Source organism: Marmota monax, unplaced genomic scaffold, assembly GCF_021218885.2.
Source record: "Marmota monax isolate L192 unplaced genomic scaffold, Marmota_monax_Labrador192_F-V1.1 WCK01_AAM20220418_F8-fsc00105, whole genome shotgun sequence".
Classification (NCBI taxonomy): Eukaryota; Metazoa; Chordata; class Mammalia; order Rodentia; family Sciuridae; genus Marmota; species Marmota monax.
In genome coordinates this window covers 4,987,608-5,009,196 of record NW_026692947.1, presented here as the reverse complement: position 1 = coordinate 5,009,196, position 21,589 = coordinate 4,987,608, and the positions used below count along the sequence as shown (strand labels likewise).

Below are 21,589 nucleotides of genomic sequence, written 5' to 3'. Positions count from 1 at the left end.
TCAGAGCTTCCAGGCTCTGCCTCTCCCCTCAAAGCCAGGCTCAGAATCTGCCACAGAATCTTTTCTTCAGGCTGCCAGAAGACATGCAGGAAGGGAAAGAAATTTCAGTCTTCATAAGGTCAGAAATCAATGGTCCTTCAGAACCCAAAGCACCCCATGGTCATGACCTAAAAAACTGCCCAGGAAGTTTGGTATGGCTGCTCCTACAATCAGACAGTCATAATTTGAACACGAGTCTCTCAAAATCCGACTACTTCAATAATGCTTTCTTGGGTTCCCTACTCTACTTCATATATTTCCATTCATACTTTATTTTTAAATACCTGGCATCTCCTAGACTCACTTGATTCCTTTCCAGAACTTTATAGGACTAGCACAGCCATCCCCTTAGCTTGGTTTCATAGTGCCTCTTGGGTCAAGGATGCTGAGATTGCTTTAGATGACCTCCTCAACTCAGTTAAGAGTCTGAAGAGTAAAGAACGGAATTCCTCAAAAATCTACTAAAATTTGAATATAAATAATCTTGTAGATTAAAGTTCTAGAAGCCCTACTGTTGAGAGGCTTTTTGGAGACGTTATATATGGAATGATGCCTTATACATGGAATGATATATTGAGAAAGAGCACAAAATTCACTTTTATAACATTTCCCCCTTTTGGGATGCTCTGAGCTATATTGTATATGGTTTGGGGGGACGTACACAAATATACATAGCAGTTAGCTGCAAAACAGCAGGATTATCTCCTCCCTCACTTCAAAAATTTGGGGTTTGAACGGGGGTTTCCACCTAACAACATGGTAGTAAATTCTGGCACCAAACTCAGCTTAGGCAAGTCCAAGCTTTGCCATGTGCTGGCTGAGAAACCTGGGTAGGCTGCAAGCTCCCAGATATGGTTTCTCTTGGCATTGTGGAGTTGATGAAATATAATTGCTTAGCCCAGGGCCTGGCACTACATATGCACTCAATAAACATGAATTCGAAACACCAGTTTCCTCCCTTGCCATGGCCCTGGTTTACCTCCCGAATGGAAGAAATCTAACTGACCTTACATGGGACATGGCCATCCCGACAGCCTCGGTACCTCTTTCAACAGATTGGCAGCCCCGGAGTTCTCTTTAACACCTCGCTCTTCCTCTTCACCCACTCAGCCCAAGGCCACCCTGGACATCACACAAACTGTCCTTGGGGCCAGCTGGGAGCTCTATGCCCAGTAACTCTTCCTCACCTGCTCTGTTCTTATCCCCTAAAGAAATTATACATAGTGTATAATCTCACACAAGTGGATTAATGTCAACTCAAAACAACAGTGACATCAACACTGAATAGATCATCCCTCCTCACACCTCACTTTCCAACTGTTGCCCACTTATCTCTGGAAAAATCATTCCCCCTGCCATTCTGGTTTTTTTCTCTATTCATTTTATCTGTGCACTCAGAAAGCAAATCAGAGTAGATATGAACATAACCAAAACCTTTTTTTTTTTAATGTCCAAGACTTTAAATGTTTCCAAATACTTTCTCAAAAAATCCCCCATGTTTCTATTTCTCAATGCTCTAAACGAGCATGCTCTTCTTTAAGAAGACACTATGACGTCAGAGAGGCTCTTACTCCAATATATATGGGATGCTTCTTGTTTTCATGTACAGATGCAGTCTTGCAGCAACATGTAAGTGGGTAGCTGTGAGACAGCCTAGAAACTAATTGCCATTCATAACATCATTTCCAAGGATACAGGCCATCTATCTGATCCATCTAGAGGAATTAGGTTATACCATGGATACGTGAGCACTAAGAAGGGCTGTGGATGTCTGATGTGAAGAGATGTGCCTGAGAGCGCTTCCACCAGGGCAGGAGTGCTGGTCAGAACTGGAGAGAAGGGAAAGTGTAGATGGTGAGGTGAAAGGGGACTAGGAGCCAAGTAGCAGATGGTCTTGAACATGAGATTTCAGGTTTGGGTTGGATTTCCTGAAGAAACCTCAGGCTGGTGAGCCAGGAAAGCAGTCCCCTCCTATTCTAGGGGGATGTGTTCCCAGACCCCAGTGAATGTCTTGAAACTTAGCACCAACTCTTTTACATACAGATACTGCTTGATCTACAGTGGCCTTATATCCTGATAAGCCCATTGAAAATTGAAAATATAAGTTAAATACTGGGGAATGATATTGGCCAAATTATATTATTGTATGGGGTGTATGTATGAATATGTAACAATAAATTCCATCATCATGTATAATTGTAATGTACCAATACAAATATGGAAAAGTATAAGTTAAAATGCACCTAAATCCCCTGTAAGCCCTCTGCAAAGTAAAAAAATAAAATAAAAAATTCCTAAGTCAAAATTATTTTAAGTTGGGGACCATCTGCACTACTGTTTTCTCCACACAAACAAAATGAATGCCTTTCCATATTAATTAAGACTTACCATGCACCGTGGCTATGACTTTTGCAGTTTGAGATATAGCAAAAGTAGCATGAATTTCTTTTTCCTTCTTCACAATTTCATGAATAAGAAGATTTGTTCTTACCCAAGATCTTAGCAACCTCAGCATGATTCATTGTCTTATTAAGTCAAGAACTTTCACTTCTTCATTTAAAGGAAGCATTTTGTGGTTTCCTATTGGCATATCTGAATTGCTAACATCACTATTCTGGCACTTTGGTACCATTATTAAGTAAAATAAGGGTCATTTAACATAAGCTGTGATACTGTGCCGGTCAATCTAATGACTGAGACAAATGCTAAATGACTAACTGGCAGGTAGTGCATAAAATGAGGATACACTGGACAAAGGATTGATTCATGTCCCAGGCAAAACAGAGCTTTCATCATGCTAATGAGATGGGGCCTGTTTAAAACATATGAATTGTTTATTCCTAGAATTCTCCACTTACTGTTTTCAGATCACCATTGAGCACAGGTGAATCAAATCATGGAGGAAAAAAAAAAAAACCTTAGATAAGGGGGAAATGCTGGACATTTAATGATTTGAAGGAAGCTTCAGAAAGAAGCCCCTTGACTCTGTGGTAGAGTCTACAAGCAAGGAGGTCAGCCACTTGGGCCTTCAGTAGAAAGTGGAGAGAAAGTGCTAGAATCAAGCCACACAGCTGAGAGAAAATTAAATTGTACCTGGCATCAAACTAGTCCAGGAATCAGTAGGGGAGGAAGAAAGAGGAAAATAAAGAACACAAAACTGCAGCTCCAAAGCTGTTAAGAGTACAGGATCTTAAAGCTAAATGTTATTGATGAGAAGGGGAAATTCAAGACAAAGGGATAGGAAATGCATTTAATAGTAGGTGTTGGAAGAAAATCATTGCAGTGGTTTCCCTGGAATCAGAAGGAAGGAAGTCAGACGGCCATTCTAAGAGGCTTTCTCAACCAGGTTGCATGTAAGAGCCCAGAGATTGTACATTTAAAAAAAAAAAGTATTTATCTGGGAATCATAAAAATCAAGAGGCTCACAGAATGAAGTGAGAGCCACAAAAAGGCAAGAACTCAGCTGACAGCTTTTTCGCAGAGTGACTTCTAATCGCATTTGCTTTGTAATTGAACACTCTACCTGCTTTCAAAGATGCCATCTCTCAGAATCTGCTGAGGAAAAAGGAGGGATCTACCCAAGGATATAGAAAAGCCTGCAATGGACCAAAAATTAGAACCAAAGTTCCCAGCTTCCACTCTCTCACAGGCAGAAATTCTGTTCCTTACTTTGAGGGGAAGAGTACACAGCTCACTGTGCCAAAGCCTGAAATGTGCATCGATGTAACTGCCAGAAGTGCTTTTTCCCCAGCAATTTCCAACATCATTTCAAAATTACTTTATTTCTGATGCAGACAACAAATGGATTCTAACACTTGCATTTTAAAGTGTTTCTGCTCCTAAATCTTGACACAAGTACTAAATGGGCTATCACCAAATACTCACATGCACCAGAGGACTTTTTTAAAAATCAGATTCTCAGCTTTAAGCTAGCAATCATCATCATAGCATCCCCAAGAGCACTTCCACCAAATGCTTGAGGTCTTAAACTAAGATTTTCCTCCACAAAGTTTTCTTACACTTTAGCAATAGCTACACATTAATTAAGTACATACTACCTGAGTTGAAAAATTGCCTTATGAGTATGATCTTTTTAATCATCATATTCTTTTGAGGGTATCCTCATTTACCACAGGAGGAAATCAAGGTCCAGAAAGGTTAAGACACCTTCCCAAAGTCACCCAACTGGCAAGCTGCAGAGGTCAGACTTTCCCCCACCAGGTCTAACTCCAAATTCTTTCCTCTATCACCTCACTATTCTTAAAAGAACACTGGATTCATTTTTTTTTTCAAAATCTATAATGAAACCAATCTATCAGAATGCAAAACGATCATATAAGTTATCTAAAAGAATTCAAAGTTATGTATACTTTCAGATGCTCCTGAAGAAAACTGGAAAAGCCAATGTAATCAGAATGCACACAAAACATCTAACTTATGTATATTCCTCAAAAGATTTAATGAAGAGGGCAAACCAACTTACCTTGTATAGCAAAGGGGAAGTTGGCAGTTATATAGAGACAAGGGCTGAGTGAAACAGAAATAGCTCTAAATTTAGGAGCAAATGAGCACTATGGAAACCACAAAGTAGTAAAAACGAAAGGAGCATATGCCCACCAAAATGACAACAGCTTTTAAAAAGATGGAACAGTAGAGCAAGAGTCTAGCATATTCAGGGGGGAAAAAAAAAGTGGTATGGGACTTCTGTTTTTTCCAGGGTTCAATTTGATGGGAAAGAAGCCTATTTTGCAGAATATAAATTATGTGATTTTCCCAGGAAAACCAAGTCCAGACTCATGGTGTCCTCAGATATCACCGTTCTCTCCAAACCTCACTTCAGAGTCTGATTCAACCACAGCATTCGAAGGGGAAACACTTCTCCAAACCCACAGCAGCTTCACCACAGAATGATGCGACTGGCCAGAGGAGGTCCACAGACTGGGCAAAAAGTCCAGTCACAGAATATTTTAAAATATATGCTCACTACTTCCAATTCTGCACAAAAAATACCATATCCTCTGTCTTTTTGGGGGGATTGAACTCAGGGGCACTCAATCACCAAGCCACATCCCCAGCCCTATTTTGTATTTTATTTAGAGACAGGGTCTCACTGAGTTGCTTAGCACCTCACTGTTGCTGAGGCTGGCTTTGAACTCGCAATCCTCCTGTCTCAGCCTCCTCCTGAGCCACTGGGATTCCAGGTGTGCACCACCGCATCCGACTAAAAAATACCATTTATCTCTTATGTAGCCCTGCTTAACAAACTGTTCTGACGTGTAGTGCCTTCAAACAACAAAAAACTTATTCTTTCTCAGGATTCTATGTGAACACAATCTGGGTGGTTCTTATGCTGATGTCACTCCTGGGGTCATTCATGTGACTACAGACCCACACAGCTCAACAGCAGCCAATGGCTCATGTGCCTGTCTGATATTTGGGGCAAGCAGATGCCAAGTGCCTCAATCCCCCCACCATGTGGGCGCTCACCCTCCAGCAGGACAACCTGAGCTTTTTCACAGCACAGGGGCGTCAGGATTCCAAAGTGAAAAGGTACAAAGTCACTTAAGATGACGTCTTTGAATGTCTTGAGACTTTTTAATGGCCAAAGCAAGTCAGAGATTGGCCTAGATCCAAAGAAAAGGGGAAAATAATCAATTCCCTGTCTTTATGGGAGGAATGACATCTTGAAAGGGGAAGACAGGGACACAATCTGCCACATCAAGAGTATCCAAAAGAGTCACTAAAATCTAGAAAAATAGTTGAAAAACATTTCACAATAGATCTTTTATCCTTTTCCAGTGCTAGGAAAGGCCCAGGGCCTCATGCATTCTAAGCACATGCTCTACCCCTGAGCTACACCCGCAGCTCCAGGATGGGTCTTTAGTACATAAAATGTTGCAAAGAGTTATTCATTCTCTCTCCCTCCATCTCTCTCTCTCTCTCTCTCTCTCTCTCTCTCTCACACACACACACACACACACACACATACACACACAGTCTTATACTGTGTAACAACATTCTGATCAGTGACCGGCCACATAGACAACAGTAGTCACCTAAGATTAGATCACCTAGTGACATTGTAGCCATCTTACTTTTGTATAAGTTCACTCTATAACTTATAACTTAGAGAAAAACTGCTAAGCAATGCATTTCCCAGATTTATATGCCTATCTCTAAGCAACATGTCACTGTATACATATTAATTTATATATAATTACAAAGGAAACTGTTTCAAAATAAGTGGGGATCTTATTGCCAGCTTGGGAATTCCTTTTATAATAAACTATTTGACCCTTTCCAATAACATTACAAGGCAGAGAAACTCTTTCCTAAGCAGTTCTAATTGTCATCATGTTTTTTTCTTTAACAGAGTCTAAATCCAGTTCTCCAATTCTAAAAGGAAAAAAAAAAAAATCTTCTGCTACCAGTCCTCTGCTACCTTCTGAAAGTAAAGACATGGAGGTAGGATATAATGTAGGTTACAGGATGGCTCTTGTGTTAGTTAGCTTTCCAGTGCTATGACAAAATACCTGTGATAAACAGCTTAGAAGGAGAAAAGGTTTATTTGGGCTCGTGGTCTCGAAGGTTTCAGTCCATGGTCACCTGGTCTTATTGCTTTGGGGTCTATGGCAAGGCAGAACATGATGACAGAAGCACATGGTGGAGGACACTGTTCACCTTATAATGTCCAGGAAACAATAAGAAAGGAAGGGCTTGGGTTCCATTATCCCCCAATAGACCTAACTTCCTTCCAGTATGTCACACTTCCTAAAGGTTCCATCACCTCCCAAGAGTGCCACAAGCTGCAACCAAACCATTAGCATATATATTCCTTTGGGAGACATTTAAGATCCAAAACATAATAGTTCTGAAGCCAGAATGCCAAAGTTTGCATCCCACTTTTGCCACTTTCTACTTTGTGGGCCTAGGACAAGTTGTGTAACTTTTCCATGCCTCAACTTCTTTATCTGCAAAGTAGGGATAAGAGCAACCTGCAGACAGTTTCTGTGGGAATTAATTTTAAAAGTGAAAGAACAGTGCCTTGGGCATAATAGACTCTGAAATGTTTATTTTTTGTTTTTGTTTTTAACATTATTTTGGTTATTAAGTATATGCATAAGGCTTTATTATTCTTCCAATAATCCTTCAAATGTTTAAAGATAGTGGATGCCATCCTCTTCCAGAACCAACATCCATGACTCCTTCTAACCATTTCCTGGGTGGCTTGGTTTCTGGACCTTTTACTGTCTGTCTCAGTTCTCTTTACAATATAGGTACTATGTGTTTGTTGTCTCTTTACATCGTAGGTACCTACAACTGAACCCAAAACTCCAGATGAGAACCAGAAACTGTGCCATTATTGGAGACAAAATATAAAGATCCCCTCGTGGGATTCCACACACAGGACTCCCCTAGATTTCTAATCCCTGAAACCTGCCACTTTGTCACCTTATATTGCAAAAGGAACTTTGCAGATGTGCTTAAGGATCTTTCCATGGGGAAATTATCCTGGATTACCCAGGTGGGTCCAATGTAATCACTAGGACCCTTACAAGAGAGAAGCAGGGAGGGGGCTCTCAGAGGAGACAAGAGATGCACTTTGAAGATGGAGGAAGGAATCACAAAGGAATATAAGATGCATCTAGAATTTGGAAGAGGCAACGACTAAAATATTCTTGTCTATGGGGACTGAAACGGGACAAATTATCGTCCATACATATACATTTATGTCCAAATGAACCCCACTAGTAAGTATAACAAAAATGCACTAATAGAAACATTTTTAAAAGATTCTGCCCTAAATCTTCCAGAAGGAGGACTTCTGACCTTTAGAATCACAAGATAATAAATGCAGTGGTTCCTCAGAATCCAAATGGGATTAGTTCCAAGACTCCCGAGAACACCAAAATCTGCAAACTCTCACGTGCTTTGTACACAATGGTATAATATTTACCTATAATCCATACACATCCTCCTGCATACTCTAAACCATCTCTAGATTACTTACAATATCTAATACAGTGTTAATGCTATGTAAATAATTGTTATACTGTACTGTTCAAAAATAACAAGAACAAAGTCTATGAATATGCAATTTTTTTTTAAATATTTGCAATACACGGTTGAATGCAGGGCTATGGAACTCAAAGACATGGAGGGTCAACTGAGTGTCATTTTAAGCTGCTAACTTATGTAGCAATTTGTTACAGAGGCAACAGGAATCTAATATGTCATCCCTGCATTCAGTTAGTTCATGGTCTCATGGGAAAAGAGTATCTATCTAAAGGTTTTGTTTAAAACAGATGGGTTTTTAAATCCAATGGTTGTAAACTTTAAAAAATCAAATTGAAGAAAATGAAATCTGAAAACAAAAGTTTGTATTCAGTCCTCCCCTTAGCAATTCTTGGCTTCCATAATACTCCAATATCAATCTTATAATCAAACATAACTCTAAGTCTTTTTATATGAACTGTTAAAGACCAGCAAAAAGGAGTTAATTTGATAAGTCCTTCATTCAACAAAACTACTGATCAGATATTGTATTTTCCCCTCTGAAAATTTTCAACCTATTTTAAACTTTTTAAATCACCAAGAATCATGCCCACCACAGTTTATTAACTCCAGATTAGGGGCATCTGAATGAATAAAAGCTTTTTTCACAATATAATATTTTAAGTAAATTTTTTGTTAAAATATACAGGGGGGAAGGCTTTTAAGCAGTAGACTCACCCTAGTTATTACCATTGAGATGAAAACCTGAATGCCTTAGAAGCCCCTTCTGTGCTTTCCCACTCACCAACTCCATCAAAAGGGACCACAAGAGGCAGGATAGCAAGTTCAAGGTGAACCCGCACAACTTTGGGAGACCCTGTTTCAAAATAAAAAAGGACTGGAGGTGAATGGAGCTCAGTGGTAAAGTGCCCCTGGTTTCAATCCCTAGTTCAGGAAAAGAAAAAAAAAAAAAGAAGAAGAAGAAGAAGAAGAAGGAGGAGGTAAGAAGGAAGGACCACTAGCCTGAGTTCGGCCACCATAGTTTGTTTTGCTTGCTTTTGAACTTCCTATGAATGAAATCACATAGCACTTATCCTGGTGTATATTCTTTCTACCCACCTTCTGTTCTGAGACTCTTCCACATTGTTGTATGAGGCAATAATTTGTCTACCCTCATTACTGTAGAGTATTCCATTGTATAAACAATATCTTTTATGCATTTATCCATTCTACTATTGAAGAACATGTGAGTTTTTTTCCAGTTGGGGCCTACTGTAATAATATTGCTCAAGTTATTCTTTTACCTGTCTTTTGGTTTACATATGTATACCTTATTTTTGAGTGTCTAATAATGGAACAGATGGATCATAGGGGATGTACATACCCCACTTCAGTAAATGATACTGCAAAACAAATTTCCAAGCCCTTATGCTACCTTTCATACCCATGAATTAGAATTCCAGTTTATCCACATTCTAATCAGTGCTTAGCATTGACAGTCTTTAATTTTAGCCATTCTGGTGAACATATAACAGGATCCCACTGTAGTTTTAATTTGCATTTCCCTAATTCCTAGTGAAACTTGTTCACCTTTTCATGTTTATTAGAAATTTGGAGATCCTCTTTTATGGGGTGACATTTGCTCATTTTTCTACAGAACTATCCATTTTTTTCTCCTTTATTTATAAATCTTTCCACAATCTAGCTATGAGTTCTTGATTTTGAAATATGTATTACAAATACCTTTACCCATTCTATAGCTTGTCTTCTCTTTATGGAGTCGTTAGATGAATGGAAGTTCTAACTAATATTTTCCTTTAACTATTTGTATTTTGTGTGTCCTAGGTCATAAGGATATTTTACTTAGCTTTCTTCCAGAAACCTATTGTTTTAGCTTTCACATTTCAGTGCATAATGGCTCTTGATTGATTTTTGTATATGAGATGAGGAAGATGATCAAGATTAATATTATCCATACGAATTTCCACTTGACTCAGCATCATTTACTGAAAAGGCCATTTTCTCTCCACTGCAGGGTCATCTCTGTCATGAATCAAAAGATCACATATGTGTAAACCTATTTGTGGATTCTCTATTCAGTCCCTATGGCCTCTCTGGCCTTGTACCAGAAATAACTACGTATTGATCTTGCAGCTTAAGTTCTCCAATTTTGCTCTTCTTAGATTGTCTACAATTTCCAAATAAATTTGAGAATCAGTTTATCAACTTTTTTGAAAATATTAATCTCTTGGGATTTTGATTGGCATTGCACAGAATCTCTAGATTTGTTTACTGAGTGATGACACACTCTCCATTATCTTCAGTCTTCTTTAATTTTCCTCAATGTTTTAGCTCGCAAAGAATTTTTTTTTAACATGAATGGGTGTTGCTTTTTATCAAACTTTTTTCTCCTTTATTCTGTGTATGGAGTTAATCACATTTATTGGTTTTCAAATGTTAGACAGTCTACATTTCTGGAATAAATCCAAGTTGTTCATGATTTATTGTTCTTTTTATAGGTTGCTAGATTTGATTTACCAATACATTGTTTTAAGTCTTCTGCATTCTTTTTTTATGAGCATTTGGCCTATAATTTTCTTGTAACTTCCTTATCAAGCCTTAGTCACAAGCTTATGCTGGCCTCATAAAAGCAACCAGGGAGCGGTTCCTCTCTTATTATTTTAAATGTTTGGAGAATTTCATGAGTGAAGCCATCTGGATTTGGAAATTTTGCTATGGAAGGTTTTTATCTACAATCAATTTCTTTAATAGATATAGGCCTATTCAAATTTTCTGGTTCTCATGTCTTTTTATTTGAAAAACTTGCCCATTTCATCTGAATTTTAAAATGTATTACCATAAAATGTTCATAGTAACATCTTCAGATCTTTTTATGTGTGGAATATATAATGATTAATTCCTTCTTTCATGACACTAGTAATACCATATACCACTAAAGATCATTTACACACACAAAAGGAGGAGGGGGACTGGTATATGTCGAATATCTACTATTCTCGGGTATATTACCCAAGAAGCCATGAGCTCATACTTTTTTTCCTCACACATCTTTATTTTCATAAATCTCTAATTTAAAATCACTATTTCATTGGATTATAAGTGTGGACAACAAACCACAATAAGAAAAGTTCTAGTGATTGAGTCATCAATAAAAAATCATAGATATGTTCATACTACAGTCCAACTGTTGGAAACACTGCAAAATATCATTGACATGAACATCACCAATTTGAAAGTATGAGACTCCATTGCTTCAGCACTGAATTTTGTTACATAATGCATTAATGAAGATGCACATAAATTTGATGAGGTTTAATACTATTTTGATAATTTTGTTTGAGTATCATTTATAATCCTATGACTTTTCTATAAGTTTTTTGCAGTAGCAGAAATTGAACCTAGGGCTTCACACTCTGAACTACATTTCCAGAACTTTTTATTTTGAGACAGTTTCCCCAAGTTACTCAGGCTGGCCTTGAACTTGCAATCCTCCTACCTCAGCCTCCAGGTATGCACTACCATGCCCAGCTACCGTATGTATTTTTTTTTTTTCATGCCTTTTAAAACACTGACTTCCCAGACTCCAAAGAAGTCCATGGTCAAAAGGAATTTAAAAAAAAAAAAAAAAAGAAAGAAAGAAATTTAAGAACCACCTACAAGGAACCCAGGAAGTTCAAAGCAACATTTAAGGAGTCCTTCCCCTTGGGCCAAGCCCACACTAACCAGTTCCTTATGTTACCTACAGAGTTCCCCACCAACATCTGGACACCTACAAAAATGACTGCTTCATTCAGGTCCTTGGCTGTCACCTATCCAAACTTCTCAAGAAGGGAGCAAATAGTAGATAAAGCACAGGCTTTGATCCAATGGAGGAGCCCCAAACCCAGTCTAAAACATATTACTCTGTGGTGTTCACATTCCCTCCAAGCCCAGTGAAAAGGATAAGCTACCCGTCTTTCCCAGTTACCATAAGATTTAGACATAATGTATCTAAAGCACATGCCAAGCACCATCCCCCTTAATTTGACATTAATTGCATCTCTCAGGGCAGAACTGTCCTTATGCAACACTTAATCACATTAGGGACTGCCAGTGAGAAAGAAGGAAGAAAAATCATGGGGAAGGTGGAACATAGAGAATGTGGGGGTCATTCTTTAAAATCTAGTATAAAAATCACCACCTCACTGAAGCCCTCCTTCTCCTGTTGGGTGTTCCTATGACATTAATCACACTCTGGTGAGTGCTTAGCTACAAGAAAGGAAGGATAAGAAATACACAACAGAAAGGTACAGAAACAATGACTCTCCCCTCACATAAGGCAAACCACTGAACATGCCAATCCCCAGCCAGGCAGCACTGATCCAAGTGCAAGGAACACGGAAAGCATCAATTGTTCTTAACACCAATGCCACTCCTACCTAGTACCTTGGGTAACCAAGAGCATGTGGGGAACTTTCTTATAAAGACTGGTGCCACCTGAATGCTAGACTCAGAACAGAAGAGAGAAACTGAGTCCAAAGATCAGAAAGCAAAAGACATTCCTAACGTTGGGGTTCCTAGATTTGCAGCAGGCAGGCGCACCCCTAATACTGCCAAGAGTACCAGGGTTCTGCAATTTCACGCAACAGTGCCTGAAATCGCGGCGAGAGGACGTCGGCAGGGGTGTGCACGGACTTGGTACGCAAGCCCGGTTCCACGCTCCAGGATCCCGCCTTTGCCAGGCGCGCAGTCCCCGCCGCCTTTGTCTCCTCCGCGGGACCGGGAACTTCCTATGTCCCGCCCTCCGGCGCGCACACGGGAACCGGGTTAGGATAAGAAACGCGTCTTGTTCGTTTCGTTTTTTCAACCGAGCAAACCAAAGCAAAAAAAGTCAGCACCCTAACCTCCCCAGGACTCCCTACGGTCACCAGCTACCAACCTCCGGGGCTGTCCCGGGCGGCGGCGACCGCGATGTTCACGCGCGCCACGAGTTCCCAACACCCCTCTCTCGGCACTTCCGAGTGCCAGCACCAGCCAGCTTCCCCGAACACCGCCCTCTTTCCCAGGGAGCGGCCCTCTGGAGGAGCAGCCCGCGCGCGTCCTCGGAGCACGCCCCCGCCGCGGTGCCCGCGCGCCCTCGGCTCCGAGCGGCGGCGCTCGGGAATCCGGGCGCTCCTGGGGCGATGGCTAGGAGGCCGCGCTGCTGGAAGGGGACCCGCAAGAGGGCGGCCTGCCTCTCGGTAGCAGGTCGGGCCAGCTATGTCTTGCCAAGGCCCGGGTTCCTGCGCTGAGCAGAGCACCCAGATCTCTCTCCCCCACGCGTGTTTTTTGCAAGTCTGGGGCTAGCTTCGGGTCAATTGCAGGGCGGAAGTCACCTGAAACCCGAAGTGGACAGTAAATCCAACACCAGTGGTCCCCACGTACGTTTTGTAGGCGAAAGGAGGTAGCTTGGTGGGGTGGTGGAAAGAGGGCGGGCTCTGCAGCCCTGGCAGCTTCACAGGCTTTGCCCTGTGAACTTAGCCCCTGTGAGCCTCTCTGTCCTCTGTAAAACAGAAATAAGCTTCCCCGATTCTCCTCGAAAATTAAGAGTGAAGATCAAACGGGAACAACTTTATGAATTGTAAAGCAACTTGCAGAGAGCACTACTGCAAACAAGATTTTGAATGAACTGTGAAGAGTGGACGATCTGAAGATGGCTCAAAGGATGTAATTAGGACGGTGACTTTACGTTGAGTGTTGATGCTCAGAGGCCTCCAGTGTAGATCTGAGGAACAAAACTCCTGACTTCTGCAGATTTATAGGAGCAGAATCACCTGGGCTCTCATTAAGAGCTGTTTCTGGATTCTCCCAATAAGGAATCAGAGTTCCCAGGTGTTTTTCTATGGTGAGGTAGGAATGGATAACTCTGCCTGGGGCAACAGGAAAACAAAGGTTGTGTTGTAAGAAGCTTAAACTACCAGTCATTATGAAGGCCCAGGGATTATTTTTCTGATTGCAAAATTCTCCTGAAATCCAGAATTTGAAGTCAGAATTGGAACTATCTTGTATGTCACCCTCCTGGGTCCCCAACGCCCAGTTCAAAGGACAATGTTCATCTAACAGGTGCTAGTAAACGAGCCCCAGTGAGAGACAGGTGTAGCCAATAAAGAGACAGGCTACCCAGCTGAAACTGAATTTCAGATATACAACGAATAAATTTTACTATCAGTATGGACCATGCAATATTTGTGACATATACTTGTGCTAAAAAAGGAAATCTCCTGTCTTTTATCTTAAATTAAAATTTAACAGGCATCCTGCTATCTGGAAATCAAATTCAACTGTTTTTTTTTTCTTTATTTACATTTTTTGTTCTAATTAGTTATACATGACAGAACGCATTTTTGACACAATCATCCATAAATATAACTTCTCATTCTTCTGGTTGTACATGATGTAGAAGAATCACACTGGTCGAGTAATTATATATGTACATAGTTCACTGGGTTCTTATCTGTCAACTCTAGATCCGAGGCGTGGCCAACTCAGGGAGAGAGATAACAGCTCCTGTTATTTCTAAGTGATGCTATTGGATATTAATGTTGTTTTGTTTTCATCTGTTTCTTTTTTATTGTTATTATTTATTTATTCTAATTTGTTATACACGATGGGAGAATGCAATTCACTTCATATTGCTCATACAGAGCACAGTTTTTCAAGTTACTGATTGTACATAAAGTATTTTCACACCATTCGTGTCTTACATATACTTAGGGTAACATATTCCCTCCATTCATTCCACCGTCATTCCTACCCCCTTGCCCCCTCCCTTCCCCTCCCTCCCCTTGGCCCTATCTAAAGTTCCGTTGTCATTTACTTTTAATGACAGAATGGGGAAAGCATTTGCACTAAAAAAGGAGGGAAGGAAAATTAGGAAACAAATATTTCACAAAACACTTAAAGAAATGAATAGTAAAATATGAACACTGTTTTTCACATATAAAGTTGACCAAAAAAAAAATAATTGAGGGGACTGGCTTGTAGCTCAGTGGTAGCACGCTTGCCTAGCATATGTGAGGCACTGAGTTCTATTATCAGCACCAAATACAAATAAATTAAATGAAGGCCCATCAACAACTAAAAAAAATTAAAAGTAATAAATAAATGAGGGCTGGGGTTGTGGTTCAAAGGTAGAGCGCTCTCCTGGCATGCGTGAGGCACTGGGTTCGGTTCTCAGCACCACAAGAAAGTAAAATAAAGATACTGTGTCCACCTATAACTAAAATAATATTTTAAAAATGACATTAAAGTTTAGTAAGGGTGATTATGGTAGCAGTCACCACACAACTCTTAGGTACACAAGCAATTTGACACTATCAAAACACTAAAAATATATCAAAATCCTCAAAAACATTCAAACCTTTTCAACTATTAATTTTATTTATGAAAATTAATCCAAAGGAAATAATCCATAATGTAGAAAATACTTTTTTCAATTTAATTGAAGTCTAGTTGACAAGTGCATATATTCAAGGTATACAACTGGATATTTTGGTATATGCATACATTGTTAAATGATGAAAATAATCAAGCTAATTAGCCTCCATCACCTTGTTTAATTAACTCTGTATGTGCATGCGTGTGTGTGTGTGTGTGTGTGTAGAATACCTATGACCTGTTCTCAGTAAATTTCAAGTCTACCATATATTATCAACTATAGTCACCACGATGTGCAAAACTTATTTATCTTATAAGTACAAGTTTGTACCCTTTGACCAATATGTTCCCATTTCCCCCATCCCCTCACCGTGGTAACCACTGTTTTATTCTCTTTCTATGAATTCAACTTTATCAGATTACACATTTAAATGAGATCATGCAGTATTTTCTGTTTGACTTATTTCACTTAGCATAATGTCTTCCAGGTTTGTCCATGTTGTCACTAAATGGTAGGATATTCTTTTTTAAGGCTGAGTAATAGTCCATTGTATTTATATACCACAGTTTCTTTATCCACTTATCTGTTGTCAGATACTTGCATTGCTTCCCTATTAAGACTATTGTGAATAAAGCTAGAAAATTCTCTTTATCAGCAAGTATTCTAATTTTCATGAACATATACAACTATGACTTGTCAATCAAAAGAACAATTACAAAATTATATAATTATGGTACTGGGAATTGAACCCAGGGCACTTTACCCCTGAGCTACACCCCCAGCCCATTTTTATTTGGGGACAGGACCTCACCAAGGTGCTGAGAATGGCTTTGTACTTGCAGTCCTCCTACCTCAGGCACCTGAATCACTGGGATTACAGGCATGTCTTATCACACCTGGCTAAGAAAAAAAAAATTTACTCTTAATTCATTTCATTTTAATTTATACCATAGTAGGGAAAATGCACCATATATGCCAAAATTCACCATGGGGGCGGGGGGCATTTTGGAAACTCCATAATATTCTAAAAATAGAGAAGTAGAAATTCACGGGGCTGGAGTTGTGGCTTGGTGGTAGAGCACTTGCCTAGCATGTGTGAGGCCCTGGGTTCGATTCTCAGCACCACATATAAATAAATGAATAAAATAAAGGTCCATCAACATCTAAAAAATATTTAAAAAAAGAAATCCAATCAAAATTATATACTCTTCTCTGTGATGTAATATGTATGCAACCTTTGAAATAATGGTTACTATTCATATGTAATATGATTATAACTATGTTTTAAACCTGTGCATGGAAAAGTGACTGGATATGACTAGAGAGGAAATAAAGTTGTTTAGATAAGGGTGCTTGCTTTATTCTTAATTTTTGAAAATTTTCATTGAGATAAGTTAGTTTATAATGGAACAAATTTAAAACCAAACAAAATAATTTTATGATCATTGTGTTAGCTTTCTAGGACTGTGACAAAATAAATACCTGTTATATTTCAGATGTGGGTGTCCCCCAAAAGCTCACGTATGAGACAATGTAAGAAAGTAGAGGAGAAATGATTGAGTTATGAGAGCCTTAACCCAATCGGTGAATTAATCCCTTAACTGAGTGGTAACTGAAAGCAGATAGGGCATGGCTGGACGCGGTGTGGCTTTGAGGTATATATTTTGCATCTGGTGAGTGGAGTCTCTCTCTGCGTCCTGCTCATAATGTGAACCTCTTCCCTCCACCACCCACTTCCACCATGATGTTCTGCCTCACCTGGAGCCCCGAGGAATGGAGCTGGCTATGGACTGAGACCTCTGAAACTGTGAGCCCCCAAGTAAACTTCTCCTCCTCTACAATTGTTCTGGTCAGGTCTTTTAGACACAGCAGTAAAAAAAAAAAAAATGCTGATTAAAACAATACCTGAGATGATCAACTTATAAAGAAGAAAGTTTTCTTTGGCTCATGGCTTTAGAGGTTTCAGTCTATAGAGGATGGTTGGCCCTGTTGCTTTTGGGTCTGTAGTAAGACGGCACATGATGGTGGAGAGCACCTGGAGGAGCAAAGCGGTTCATCTCATGGTTACCAGGAAACAGAAACAGGAAGTGGCCAGGCCCCAATATCCCCTTCAAGGACATGCCCTCAGTGGCCTCATTCCCTCCACTAGGCCCCCTTTCCTAAATGTCCCACCACCTCACAATAGCTCCATGGGCTGGAAACCAAGCCTTCAATACATGAGCCTTTGAGGGACGTTCAAGAGCCAAATATAACAGCGATAAAGGTGAGGTTTTTTTTTTTAATATTTCTTTAGATGTTGATGGACCTTTATTTTATTCATTTATTTATATGTGATGCTGAGAATTGAACCCAGTGCCTCACACATGCTAGGCAAGCGTTCTACTGCCGAGCCACAACCCCAGCCCTATGAAGGTGTTTTTATGAACTATAAGATCTCAGCTTACATGGTCTTTATTAAATGCTAAGCCTATCTAAATATTAAAACTCCTTAAAACATTTCCCCTACATATAAACACTGTTCCAAACTCCACATGTTGTCTGTTAACTTAGACACTATCCTTAGCAAATTCTTAGTTCTACACTGAATTTATCAAGCTAGTCATTCATGTAACTACATGCTAATAAAAGTGCCTTAAGTGTTTTATTAAGTTCAGCAAGTCACATGAAGCCTTACTCCTTCCTTTGGATTAAACTCTAAAATGCAAAGCTGAGACAGTGTTTTTTGTCATTTGTAGTAAACTATACATAGCATAAAGTTTGCCATCTTAACCATTTTTAATTGTACAGTTCCATGGTGTTAAGTACATTCAGATAGTTGTGCACCTCCAGGCTTCTTGTCTTGCAAATATAAAACCCTAGACCCAGTAGACAACTCCTCATTCCCCTCCTCCCTCCATTTATTCTACTTTCTGTCTCTGAGACTTTTAGACTACCCTGAGTCCCACAGATAGAGGGAAGCCATTCTACAGCATTTATACTTTGGTGACAGGCTTGTTTTACTTACCAAAATGATTTATCCATTTTGTAACATGTGTCAGAGCTTTCTTCCTTTTAAACGTAGATAATATTCCATTGTATGTACATATTATATTTTTATCCATTAATCCATTGATGAACACTGGGTTTCTTCCACCTTCTGACTCTGGTGAATACTGATGCTATATGAACATGGATATAAAAAATATGTCTTTGAGACCCTGCTTTCAATTCTTTGGGGTGTATACCAGTGTGATTGCTGGATCAGACAGCAATTCTATTGTTAATTTTTTGAGGAATCGCCCTATTTTTATAGAGAGTTTTTACCATTTCACCTTCCCATCAGTAGGGCAAGAAGATTCTTTTTTTCACATATTTATTTATTTAGTTAGTTAGTTAGTTAGTTAGTTTTAGGTGGACACAATATCTGTATTTTAGTTTTATGTGGTGTTGAGGATCGAACCCAGCGCCCCGCACACGCCACGTGAGTGCACTACCGCTTGAGTCACATCCCCAGCCCAGGGCAAGAAGATTCTAACTCCTCCATGTATTCAACAACACTGATTGGTTCATTGATTTTTATTATAGTCATTCTAGGTGGGTGTGAGGTGATACTCATTGTGGTTTTGATTTGTATTTCCTAAATGATTAGTGATGTTTACCATCTTTTCATGTGCTTATTGATCATTTACCTATCTTCTTTGAAGAAATGTCTTATCAAATCCTTTGTCCATTTTTAAATTGTGGTGGTGTTTTGTTGTTGGAGTTCTTTATATATTCTGAATATTGTGCCTTTATTAGACATAGGATTTGCAAATATTTTCTCACTTTCCATGACCACTGTGTTAATTGTGCTATTTGGTGAACAGAAATTTTAATTTTGATGAAGTCCAACTTATCTATTTTTTCTTTTGTGGCTGGTGCTTTTGATGTCATATCTAAGAAATCATTGCCAAATCCCAAACCTAATGTTGTAAAATTTCTCCACTACATTTTTCTTTTGAAAGCTTTGCAGATTTAGTTCTTAAGTGTCTTATCCATGTCAGGTTACTTTTCTTACATGGTATAAGGTAAGGGTCCAACTTCACTCTTTGCCTGTGGATATCCAGTTTTCCCAGTACCATTTGTTAGAAAGCATAGACATATTTTAGGTGTCTGGATTTGGAGTTGAAGGAATGGATGGTCAGAAACTAAATTCTTCTTGGAGTGAGAGAAAAGAGAAAAGGAATAAACCAATTTCAAAGTATAAACACCTAGAATAGTTGGGTTTTGATTGGGAAGGGTAAGCGGAAGGGAGGAGAAAGAAGAGAAGATTTTCCTCCATATCTTTATTGTTTCACACACAGGCAGAAACCAGTGTTGGAGCAGTCAGGCACTGGGGCTCCCTGACTTGAAACCACAGCAGCCAACTTGGGGCCAGACATGAACAGAGCTGCCTTGGCTTGAAAGACTACTGTCCTGACCATATACGCAAAACCAGGGAGACTCCTCCCTGGCGGTGAGAAGCGAACCAGGAATAGAATAAATTAAGCAAAACCCATAAGTGAGGTTTAAAAGAGAAAATCAAATTTTACCTTGGTATTGTGCTTGTTTAAAAGCAAAAATATCAAAATGAGCATGTAAATGTGAGCAATTAATGGCCACTGATTCTGTGTGCCATTATTTTAATTCTAAGGCATTCATCAAGTGCCTGTTGTGAGTGTGTTTTCTCCCTGTCCCTCTCAGTTATGGGGTCTGAGCCTCCTAGTGGGGCCACCCCATCAGACAGGCAGACCTGAGCACCTAGTAACAACGCTCCAGACAGTAGAACTGAAGCTTAGGAGGGATTATCCAAGCCAACTCTTTTAAACTCAACCAGGACTTAGTCATAGAAATTATCTTCATTCAACAGAGACACAATGATTGATGAGACAGAAAGCCATTAAAACAAAGGAGTAAATATCTAATTATGAAATTTCACACCCAGAAATATTCTGAAGGATGCAAAGATCCTCCCACCACCTGCCACAGGCTCTGCTCTACCTATCAGGATGTTGGCCTCATATTGTGGGGACTTTCAATGGCCAATGTATAACCAGGACTTGTCCAGCAGCTGCTTTACATATAGCACAAAACTGCATGCTGGAGGAGTTATTTTGTTGTTGTTGTTGTTTGTTTGTTTGTTTTGCTTTTTTTTAATGAAAGAAGATTTGCCCAGTCTACCTGCAGATTCACCAAATATACACTAAACAACCAGCAAACAAACGTAAAATTGCATTAATATACTTCAAATTGCCCATAAGTCCTGAAGAAAGGACTCACATCTGTAGCCTAAACTATGCAGAGCACAATTCAATGTCACCTCCTCCATGAAACAGTCCCTGACCACCCTGGCAAAATTCACCCTTGCCCAAGCATTCTCTACTCTACCATTGATATATCCTCTGTTATTTTCCTATGTACTTCGATAGCACCACCATCTGGACTTCTCTTGTCTGTTTATATATGCATTATTAATATCAGCATTATTCAAACTACTTTCAAGATGACACATAAGTAGATTATAAAATAATGCTCATTGGTCACAACTAAATTTTTTAACAAAATGGAAGAGAACATATCACTGGACTTTTCTTAAGGATTATGAACATTGTTGGAAATGTTGCATTCAGTTGCAATGAGCAGGATTAAAAGAGATAATGAAGGAAAAATGAGTATCAGTTGGGTAGTACAAGTCACTCTATCTTTTAAAAGCAAAAAGCTCATTTGATTTTCTAGTATATGATGCAAATATGGCCATCACCATTATAAGACCATTAACAGTCTATGTTTTTTATTAAAATTATTCAGAGTTCATAGTAAAGCATTTTTTCTTTTCTTTTTTTTTAAAGAGAGAGAGAATTTTTTAATATTTATGTCTTAGTTTTTCGGTGGACACAACATCTTTATTTTATTTTTATGTGGTGCTGAGGATCGAATCCAGTGCTCTGGGGATGCAAGGCGAGCACATTACTGCTAAAGCCACATCCCCAGCCCTTAACTGCACCTTATTTTTTTTTAAGAGAGAGAGAGAATTTTTTTAATATTTATTTTTTAGTTTTTGGCGGACACAACATCTCTATTTGTATGTGGTGCTAAAGATAGAACCCGCCGCACCCATGCCAGGCGAGCACGCTACCGCTT

At 39.3% G+C, this 21,589-nt stretch overlaps 1 protein-coding gene across 3 annotated transcripts in view; it reads right to left on the bottom strand.

The window, feature by feature from the left end:
- Positions 1 to 13,528, bottom strand: part of Hhat (hedgehog acyltransferase) — a 344,926-nt gene extending 331,398 nt beyond the window's left edge. For 2 of the 3 annotated variants that reach the window (XM_058581958.1, XM_046452232.1), the window contains exon 1: positions 12,974 to 13,083. The gene's annotated coding sequence lies outside the window, so the exon portion shown is untranslated. Of the gene's footprint in view, positions 1 to 12,973; positions 13,084 to 13,409 lie in introns of those variants that run through there. The other variant, XM_058581959.1, reaches the window with a different exon arrangement.
- Between the last annotated feature and the right edge of the window lie 8,061 nt (positions 13,529 to 21,589).